Here is a 10,425-nt window from a genome sequence, read left to right as displayed (position 1 = left end):
CCACTGCATCTGTGCCTGTGCACACAGACTGGATGATTAAACTTCTATTTGTTTGGATCATGGAAAATTCAAATTTTATTTTTTATTTGTAAAAATACATCTCATGTACTTTTTTGCAGCCAATAAATAAATAGCTAATGAATCCATGGGCTAGCAAAAGGTGAAAGTTCTAGTGACTAGACATTGAGCAGGAATTTAGGAAAGCTGTGCTCTGTGTTAGCTCCCACACTGAGTCATCTGAATCCTCTTTGGTAAATCACATGGAGGACTGAAAGAAGATGCTCCAAATCACCTGTAAATGCAGTATGTTCCCCAATGCATCCACCTCCCACCCTCATGGCTCCTTCACACTCTGTCTGCAAACAACCTGTATGACAAAGCCCATATTTTGGGCTCACAAAATCCTGAGTGGGGATACTTTGATCCTGCCTGAGAAAACGCTTGCAGACACCCAGTGTGGGAGACAGGCAAGTCTGGTCTCAGGGGCAGCTTTCAGCTACCCTTAGCAGACCAGTGTAAACACGGCCATTAAGTTTTTTCATTTGTAAAACAGAAATAACGCTTACCTCTCAAAAGGATCATGACACTTTTTTGATAAGTGTTTACTTGTCTTTGGTCTATCTCGCTCTGCAAATAGTTCTGTGGAACATTTTTGGGAGGGGATTGCTGTACAGTATAACAGAGTGTGACGATGGGTAGCAGAAATGGACCCTGAGTATTTGCAAAGTGCCTTGGGAGCCTGCGATGAAAGGTGAGATGCAAGTGCAAAGTATTATTATTCTAATGATGCCCAACTCTCTCTGAGCTGTGCCTTGTGGAAGTGTGTGAACTTTGGAGCATGCCCTGATGAATGTGAACCATGACAGCTCTCAGGAGATGCAGGGGATGCTGGCAACAGCTTAATCAATTATGACAGCAATGATAAGATCTGTCCAGATTAGAGCACTTCAAAAACTACAAAGCCTTGGGCTTCTCTGTCTAGGTTTTTTAAAGAGTGGGACAATGAAGGAAATGGATTGATTGGGGTCCTTTGAAATGTAGTAATACTAGCATCTGCTGGCTTAAATGCAAGACCAGCCAGATAGTGTTTTATCATCTAAAGATGCAGGCTGGTACAGGAGGCAGTGCTGTGAGTTTTTCAGTTATGCCTGGCTGCGAATGGTCTACATATGATGTTTCCCTGGGAGAAGGATGGGTTATCTCAAATGTGTTACTGTAAAACGAGACAGGGATGAAGGAAAACAAAAGGAAAACATCACACAGAAAAGATCTAGGGGAATGGGTAACTCTGCAGAAACATTGGATCAAAGGAGGACTTTTTCTGTTAGGAATCAAATTATCCTCTTCCTTTCCAAGTCAAATGGACCCATTTGAGGAACAGATAGGCAAGATAAAGCCTCTCAGCCAGAGTGATTTTATCTCCCTCTCAAGTGTGTGTGCATGTGTGAATCTCAAATAAACACAGCAGCAGAACGCAAAGAATTATGTGAGCACGATGAATTACGTGAGCGTGCGTGTGTTTTCGCAAGAGAAATGAGCAAAGTAAAACAGGTGAGGCTCGAAATTGCCAAATCAGGAAATAGAAATAAATACAATCCTCTTGCAACAATATTTCCTAAATATTGTTCTCAGAATCAGTCACAGACTAGCTACCCAGTTGAATGGGGTATTCAGATATGTGAATATTTCAGGGTATATTAAGCTGACTAGCTCACTTGGAAGACACTGGTCCTTTTAAAGGGCTTCACAGGTAGCTGCTCAAAGAGTCGCCCAGACATTGTACGGAGCTTCTCGTTTCACATAGGCAGGAGTGGCTGTGTGCAGGGATGTGTCCTACGCAGTGGCTCTGCTGCACAAGGATGAGCCAAACCACCAGGCCCCCTTGTCCGCTGTGCCCAACCCTGGTTTCTGTAACTGCTCCTGATAGCCACCATCCTTCCCTGCTGCTAGTGCATGGCCTGGTCTGGTTTTTAGCAATAGGAAACACAAACCAAGTGTGCAGGAATGATGCTGAGCCACACAGTATGTTGCCACTATTGTTGCCCGGCTGTGCCACTTACATCTGCAGTGATGCATGGCAACTTTTTTGCACCGCAATGATTCACTCTCTGCTGGTGTCACCTGTGGCACTGCTCCGTCACTGCCTGACGTACCAGAGATGGAGACAGGAGTCAAGCATGTAAGTCTCATGCATGACGTGTGAAGCCTGGCAGGTCTTACGCAGCCTGGTGACAAGAGCAAGGGCTGGAAATGAACCTGTAGCTGTACAACTAAGGGAGCAAACAGGGCTGGCCTTGCTCGGGGAGCAATGCACTCCGACTCTTGAGGGAAGAGCAGCTTTGCCAAAACACTTCCTCCTGCTCCCTCTGTTCCTGGGTTAATGCCTCGCCTGAACCGAAAGGATCATAGCAGACCTGTGGTTTTGACAGTCCTGCATGCATTGCAGGAGAGTTCATGCAACAAAGACATGCTAATTGCCTGCTACCGTACTGTGCTGGGGTGGATTAAGCATGGGATTAGCAGTGCAGTCCTGGCTTCAAATGCTGCTTTGGAGGTTGGTAGCAGGCCAGCTTACAGCTGTTCCTCCCCACGTTAAGTGGGACTCTGGGGAGCAACCATTTGGGTTTGACTCTCATTGTGCAACCTCAGTGACATTACGATGTTTCCGTTTCCTTGGGAAAACGGGGATCAATAGCATTGCTCACTTCAGCAAAACACCTTGAGTTCAGCCCGTAGAGATGCTGGGGAAGTGGGGAGTGTTATGCATTGCTATAGGCTTGCAGCCCACCGCCCGCTCCATGAAACCTAAGCCACAGCAGGTGAACACAGCATCAAATGTGGTTTCTTTGCCATTCTTCTCTAAAGCATTGCCAGCCTTCCTTCATATATTGTTTGCAGTGACCTTCTGTGCTTTGTTCATGTCCCAGCTTAGATAGGGATGGTTTTATTACTGAGCAGGGCCCCTGGTATGAACGCGGGTACCTCGAATGGTGCTGATGTTTGGTAGGTGATTAGAGTACACCATTGTAGACTCTGATCCATGTACAATAAAGGGACATAAGTCAAAGTGTTAGGCAGATGGCCGACTGTGAGTGCCTGACTTTGATGTTGCAACTCCTTCTCCCTCTTTATTGCATAGAGAGGCATAGTCTGGCAGCCTTAAATACTAGGCAATGAATCACCTACTTAATGACTGTAATAGGCAGCCAGAACACAGTCCACAGCTTTTTGGGGTCTATCCAGCGTCTACTTGCCTGTCTGTAAGCACACATTTAGAAATAATAATTGACCCCTGATTCATAGGGTCAGTACTTTTACATAGCTACTTTTTTATGATGAAAAGGGAAAAGCGTTTTCTTCATGGGGTTTAATTTACAAAGAGGAGAGTTGGACAATTGTTGGATCGGCATTATGGGAATAAGAAGGGTGTAATTTTAAAAAGTGAATAATCCTGAAAGGGTTTTTTCCTTTTCTTTTTCTTTGTCTTTTTTTTTTTTTCCCCAACCTTGCTGTTTTACAGCTGGGTACTCACCTTAAGAAAGTGCATTTGTGGCTAGTGTGAGAGAGGTTTTCATTGTTTACCCAAAGGCCAGCTGCTACCCAGCTGATTAGTGTAAAAGAGCAACTAGTTTTTCATTTCCACCCTGAGTAGTGACCTGTCCTGAGGACCCAAGTGAAGCATCTTTTGCAAACTCCTCTCAGTCATTAATGAAGTGCAGACACCACTATTACATGTGGTTTATCACCGTTCAGGCTAGCTGGAGGTTATCTCCACAGACATGTCTCCACAGAAAAGCCCAGGGTCTCTGTCCTTACCATCCATTAAATAATGGCATCTTCTCTTTGTCCTAACATACCTGTTTACTTCCTAGTTTGGGATCTGGCAGCATGACTTCCTAAGGGTTTCTCAAAGTAGTTTCTGCCATCATTACCTGAGCTGCCCTCTGCCTTCCTTCCCTCCAACATGAAGAAATTAATAATCAGCAAGTCTTGCTCCTTCCTGCCACCTTCCGCAGCCATCAGAGAGGTTACACAGGCTGATGGCTCTTCTTCCTCTGCAGTCATGTTCTCCTGGACAGAGCTAAATATGCAGTCAGAAGAAGCTGTTTGCAACTCCCTCCTGGCCCTTGTGCCCAATTTTCTTTCCCATTGATAGATACCATGGATTGGGGAATAGGGAAGGGAGATGCACTACTTGGTTTACCATCTTTGCTCTTGCCTGTTGATGGCCACACTCACTGCCTGAATGCTGAGCTGAGAGGGTGTTACTGTGTCCTTTCCCCCTTTTGACTCATTTCTATCATTCATTACGTGGTCTGTCTCTCACAGCCATAATTACAGGCCTGACTTTGTACATGGCTCTGGAAGCTAGATGGCTTTGGGAAGATCACTGGCCTTGGGTTCCCTGGGGAGGTATGATGTTGTGGACATAGATTTATTAACTCTCATTGCAAAAATGACTGAGCCAAACCATCCTCTTGGTGTTCACAAATCTGGTTGTAAAGATGTTGCAGCCTCCAGAAGTGCAGACATCCCATTCTTGCCGAGCAGTATTGCAGCATGCTTTCTATCTTTTTTTTGCCCCCAGATTTCCACCACTTCCACAAAAAGAAATAGTTCCACAGAGAACAAGAGGACTGCAGGAGGGTCAGCAAGCTCTGATAGGCATTTTGAAGCCCATCTTGCCTGTATCAGCATAAAAAAAGGTATCTGTATCAGTGTAAAAAAGGTATGTATATCAGCTCAAAACTATTTGAAACACCAGGTCTGACCTCCCAGAGCTGCAGTTGCAATGCAAATGGTGAGCTGAGGAAGAAATTCAGACTGTTCAGGCAGGTCTGTGAGGTGAAAGGTGGCCTTTGTTTAAGAGCGCTAAGTCTCTCCACAGATACGACCTGTTGAATTTTTTTCTTTTCTTTTTTTTTTTTTTTTTTCCTGGCGACAGCTTTGGAAGGTACTTTTTTCATTAAAATGATTCATAGACTTTTAGATACGGAGCTTTCATGAACAAGAAAGTTGCTTTTTTTTTTTCCCCAGCTAGTGGTATGTTAAGATTTTCCACAAGAAAGAAGTAACAAAGAGAGATGACAAACCCCAGAAATTTTTGAGGAGAAATTTTACTTTGTAAAAAAAAAAAATCTCTCTTTCTTTGCTGAAGACAAGACCCACAAAAAAGCAGAGAACAGCTCAACTGCAGGTTCCTGGGAAACAAAACATACCTTTATCCTGCCAATGTCTACTGGGGAATCCGGCATCTTTCACCAGGCTGAGATTTATGAAGGGCATCAGAGTTAGTAGCCCACAAAGAGCACACAGAGGGACTAGCTTTAATGTACCTGCAGAGGCAAGGATTGAACTTTGCTTTTATGATTAATCTAAAAGACAGCACTGCTGGTGGCTCTGTACCCTTCTGACACGATCTAGCCAAATTTGTTTAGATCTGACTCAGATGTGTGACTATCTGCCACAAAATCCTTGGCACCCGTTTTGCAGCACAAACCATGACCTACAGCTTCTAATTTTTTTCTGGGCAAGTTCCAAATCTAGAGCAGTTTAGCTTCCTGAAAACTGACAAGGTTGGAGCTTAAAACAATCTGTCTGATGGTTTGAGGGAATAAAACCTGAGCAACTCTTCACAAAGTCCATCATCTGAGAGAAAGGGTCAGGAGTACACACTAGATTCACAGTCCTACCTCTCTGTGCAAGGTAATAAGCAAGCAACCTTATGATGAGCATAGGTTCAAGAAAAGGATTGTCCCCACTGGTGTAGAAATAATTCCATATATAGACAAGCCCTAAGTAAGCTGTTTCTCTTTCCTCAACAAGCCTGTTAATTACTGGTATTTGTCTGAGTCTGAGGTATGTTAACTGCATGAAGGGGAAATCCCTAATGTGTGACAGATTGATGCTGTGATATTCCAGAGGGCAAGTGAAGTTTTACTGTTTGAGAGTGGGATGTTCACTCATGGAAATCACAGCAGAGCTGGTTAATATTTTTTCACCCACGGAAGTCACCACTGCAAAGGTTTTGCAGTGACGGGAGGAGGTCAGTTGCTCTCTTCTCATGTTAATATTTGACTACATCAGTCTATGAGTGACCTATTAATTGATTAGCTGCAAACTGCTGAAATGCCAGGTTTTCATATGTGAGTGTAGAGAAAACAAGGAACCATATTCAGGTCAGGTCTTAAGGTTGTGCAGAGATCTACGGTGGTAGATTAACTGCAAACAATGTCTCGGGCAATTCTGTATGTTGCGCATTGTGATAATTACCAGTCTTAGAAAAATACTGATTAACGTCTGAAATTCCCGGAGTCATGTTGTTTTCAACCACAATGCATAAAATGGTGTGTTCTATTGCAGCTGTGCAATTTGGTTTTGGTAAAGATGAATACACATTTCTAATGACCCATATCTACCTTGTTAATTTTTAGCTCATTAGAAGATGAATCTGAATTGTGAGGGAGACAAACTAGGTGATAATTTTAACTGTGTTGATGCCATAGGATGCAACTTAATAATGTGTAGCGTCTCGCACACAAACGATAGCTAAAATTTCTTCAAACAAATAATACGGCAGATTGATTTACATATGGAGCAAATCAGACTAAGTGATTATCCAAGCTAAATTGGTTGAAGTCTAACAGCCAAGTGAAATGGAAATGGACATCAAAAGGAGGATACATTAAGGTGAAACATCCAAAGATGTGAAAATATTGGAAGAAACCATGAACTAATTCACTTACACATGAATGTAAAGGAGAGATTTTTAACAGGGTTAGTGGGACCTGGCAGGAGGCAGATGACAGATGAAAGAAGGTGAGACAGTGAGGGCCCACCACCCTCAGGGTGACAGATGATGGGGTAAATCTGAGAAGAGTTTTTCACCTAAGGATAATAATTTTGAGTTCAGTAGAGAAAAAGTAACCACGTCTGGATGTGCATTTGAACTTGTGCCCTCTCTGTATTTTTAGCCAGGTACAGAACAGCAATTTTAATGTACTAAGACTTGAGCAGGTGATTTGCAGCTCAGCTCTTCTGAAAGCAGCCCCATCTCTGCAATGGATAAGTGACATTTCAATAAGTCAGGGTTGTTTTTTGGGAGATCTCTGCAAGGCTGGTGAGCAGGAAAGATTTTCCATATGTGGATCATCAAAGAAAGCCTAGGGAGCACTTCCAATAGGTTGATAGAAGATAGCTAAGAAAAGTGAGCTTACTTTTTACAGACTCACATTTGCTGTACAGGGATTTGCTCTTTGATCAAGCAGGGTCTTAGAAAAGCATATCTAAGTCAGCATATTGAAAAAGGTTGAACATACAGGTGGAGAGAGACAAGAACTTAACTGAAGCATGCAAGGTTTCAAATGGAAAGGAAGGTCTATGCCATGACAAGGTTGTCCTTTCTCTTCTTCACAGGGACCTATTGTTATACAGTCTTCTCAATTATTGTGAGCAGTTGTCATTCTGGCAGCTGGAATAAAAGGTCCTTTCCATGCAAGGTGTTTGCACTGCTGTACAAACAAAGCCAAAGAAAAACTTTATTTAAGAAAGGTGTGTGTGGGAATATCCTCCCTTGTTGAGAATGACTGGATAAGACAACCTGTATATGGATCGAAAATATTTACCCAGGCCTAGTACTGGTGCCACTGAGGTTGGTGAGAGTTTTGCTAACTTGGGAGGAGAGAATCAGGTTTTCTGATGGCTCTCTGGGGGTGGGGACAGGCAGAGCACAGTGGGACTGAGATATTCCGGTAATGTGCCACGTTCCACATTGTTTTAATCAAGGGACTTGCATCATTCTAGGAATGGAGATGTTTAGTGAAGGGTGGAGTGGCTCAGATAAATAAGCAACTGAAACTTGGGATGTTCATTCACCCCTTATCTGAACTAGCCAGATCTCTTTGTTGTGCAAAATGGGGCTGAAAACTTTGGAGGATAAACTTCCTTCTGACATTTGATATTCTCTGCTACTGCTTCAGCTGCAGGCATGAAATCAGCTTCACACTGGTGTCCACTTTTTTCTGCTCTTCGGTTAGGCCCTTTTCTTCATCTCCCCACATGCCAACTACTGTAGGGCACAGGCAGCAGCTGCAGCTGCTGGTGGAATGAAATCCCTTCACATCCTCAGCACCTTCCCTTATACCTCTGAGTGGGATCACTGGCTCGTAAGCCAATTACAGCAAATTTAAGCAAGATTGCCTCTGTGGAAACAAGGAATCTCATCTACATGCAGAGTTGTCGTTATTAAAATGCTGATGGAGGTGAAGCAGGATGAGGTCCATTCTGTCCAGGATCTGCTACATGATCGTGAGACACCATTTTTGTGTACTTTAGATTTCTACAAACATTTTCTTTCCACTAAACTTAGATGTGGCATTACTAGTAAGCAAGTTATGCACTTCAGCAAAAGCTAATACAAAATTTTTAGGCTAATCTCTGTTTCGCTCTGTAGGTATCAGTTGTAAATCTGACATTCTGAGACAGGTTTTCTGTTGGTTTGTGTTTCCCAGATATTTAAAAGACGGGCCTGGATATGCAATCCTATTCTGAAGTTTGAAATTTAGGTTCTTTAGATATATAGGTAGTTGATTTACAGGATCAATCAGTTCTCAGAGGATCAAATGAGCCAAGCTAAAGCAAGAAACAGAAGTCCAGTTAAGACAGACTTAAAAATATGGCCCTGAAAAATGTCTGGATGAAATTTATTTGCAGAATAAACTTCCACCTTTTGCAGAATTGACACTAGTGTTGTTTTTCGTTGAAAATTCAACTGCCCTTACAAAAGTTTTCATTTTCAATGGCTGAAAAATGAACTTTTTTAGCAAGTGTACTGTTGACAAAAATACAATATTAGGATGAAAACTTTTTGTCTATTAGATTTTGCACTTTCTGATGAAAAGTCATACTCTTTTGTAGAAACCTGACTCCTTTTATAAAAATAGGTTGTTTATCTGAAAACATATTTTTGTCTTAAAAAGGTTTGATGCAGCCAAGGTCAAGATCTGCTGTAAGATCTAATCCTTCCTGTATTTGTGCTTGACTGTTTGCAGCAACATGCTTCTGGGTTTCCAAATGCAGCAAAAACTGCAGGGCAACTTTTTATGGCTGTTTGGAGAGGGGTTTACTTAGCTCTCTACACTATCAAATGACTCAAAAAATCACCATATGTCAGATTAGATCAGCTCAAAAATTACAGCCAGGAAACCGCTGATAGCTTTTCTGGAGTTCCATGAAAGTTTACATAATTGTCATTGCATGTCATTGGGTTTAGCAGCTGCAGGAAGATCCTGGTCTCCAACAAACAGAGATAATTGATTAATAAACTGTATCTGTGGCCACTGCAGTTTATTCTATGCACTGAGATCTGCGCACCCAGGTCTGGAATCCTGCTGCTGCAGATACAATTTATGCATTCAGTTAGTTTAAAGTCTGTATCTGGTCTGAAAAATTGTAGTGAATCATTTGAAGACACAAAATTGATTAGGCCACATGCACATGCTGGTAGGGTTGACATTTCAGAGTAAGTCCAATTAAATCCATGGCAAAATTCCCTTTGGCTTTTATATGATGTAGGGGTGGAAGGGATGGGAAGGTTTGCTGAGTCCAGTCCCTCTGCTCAAGTAATATTGTGAATTTCTATGACTTACTTGACTGGATCTCATGATAAAATCTCGCAGCTTTTCTTATGTTTTCAAAAACTTCTTCCTCTGACAGTTAGAAAATCCTATTCTCCATTAAGTGTCTTCACAGGCAGCTTGCTCCGGTTGTTGTGCCAACAATCATCCTGTAGCTTAAATAGTTCTTCCATGACGTTTATCAGTTTGGGATATTTAGATACAGCAACCATATTCTCTGTCAGCCTTTGTCCTATGAAACTAAACAAAACCCGTACACCTAGTCTCCTCTCGTAAGGCAGCCTTTCCATGTCCCTGGTCAGTTCAGTAGCCTTCCTCTGCACCTATTTCCCCGTGAATTCAGCTTTCTTGAAAAGGGATGACCAGAATCGCACTCAGTGAGTTTTCACAGGGCTGCATACGATACGTTACCATTGCCCTCATCTGACAAGCTCCTTTAAACACAGATCGTTAAGATGCCCATGCCATTTCCAAGAACTAGTTTCAGGGGTGGATGCGTCCCAGAGGCAGGCAGCCTGACCAAGAGGGCTCTGCTGCTTCCTCCCCAGGCAGGGCCTGGGATTACTTTAGTGAATGTCCTCATTTTATGACTTTTTAGAAGTGAGAGGCAAGATCTTGAAGGCCGTGACCCTGGGGGAAAAGAACGCCTTATCTCCTGCCCATGACTGGCCCAGGGTGATGGTGTTTGCAAAACCCAGTTTTTATGGGGCTTTTGTGACATGACGGAGGGCAAGCAGTACGGTGGGTGCATATATCATGCCGTGTTGTTGTGGTCTCTCTACACCCAGTG

Source organism: Ciconia boyciana, chromosome 2 (assembly GCF_034638445.1).
Source record: "Ciconia boyciana chromosome 2, ASM3463844v1, whole genome shotgun sequence".
NCBI classification, from domain to species: domain Eukaryota; kingdom Metazoa; phylum Chordata; class Aves; order Ciconiiformes; family Ciconiidae; genus Ciconia; species Ciconia boyciana.
This window is presented reverse-complemented; position numbering follows the sequence as displayed.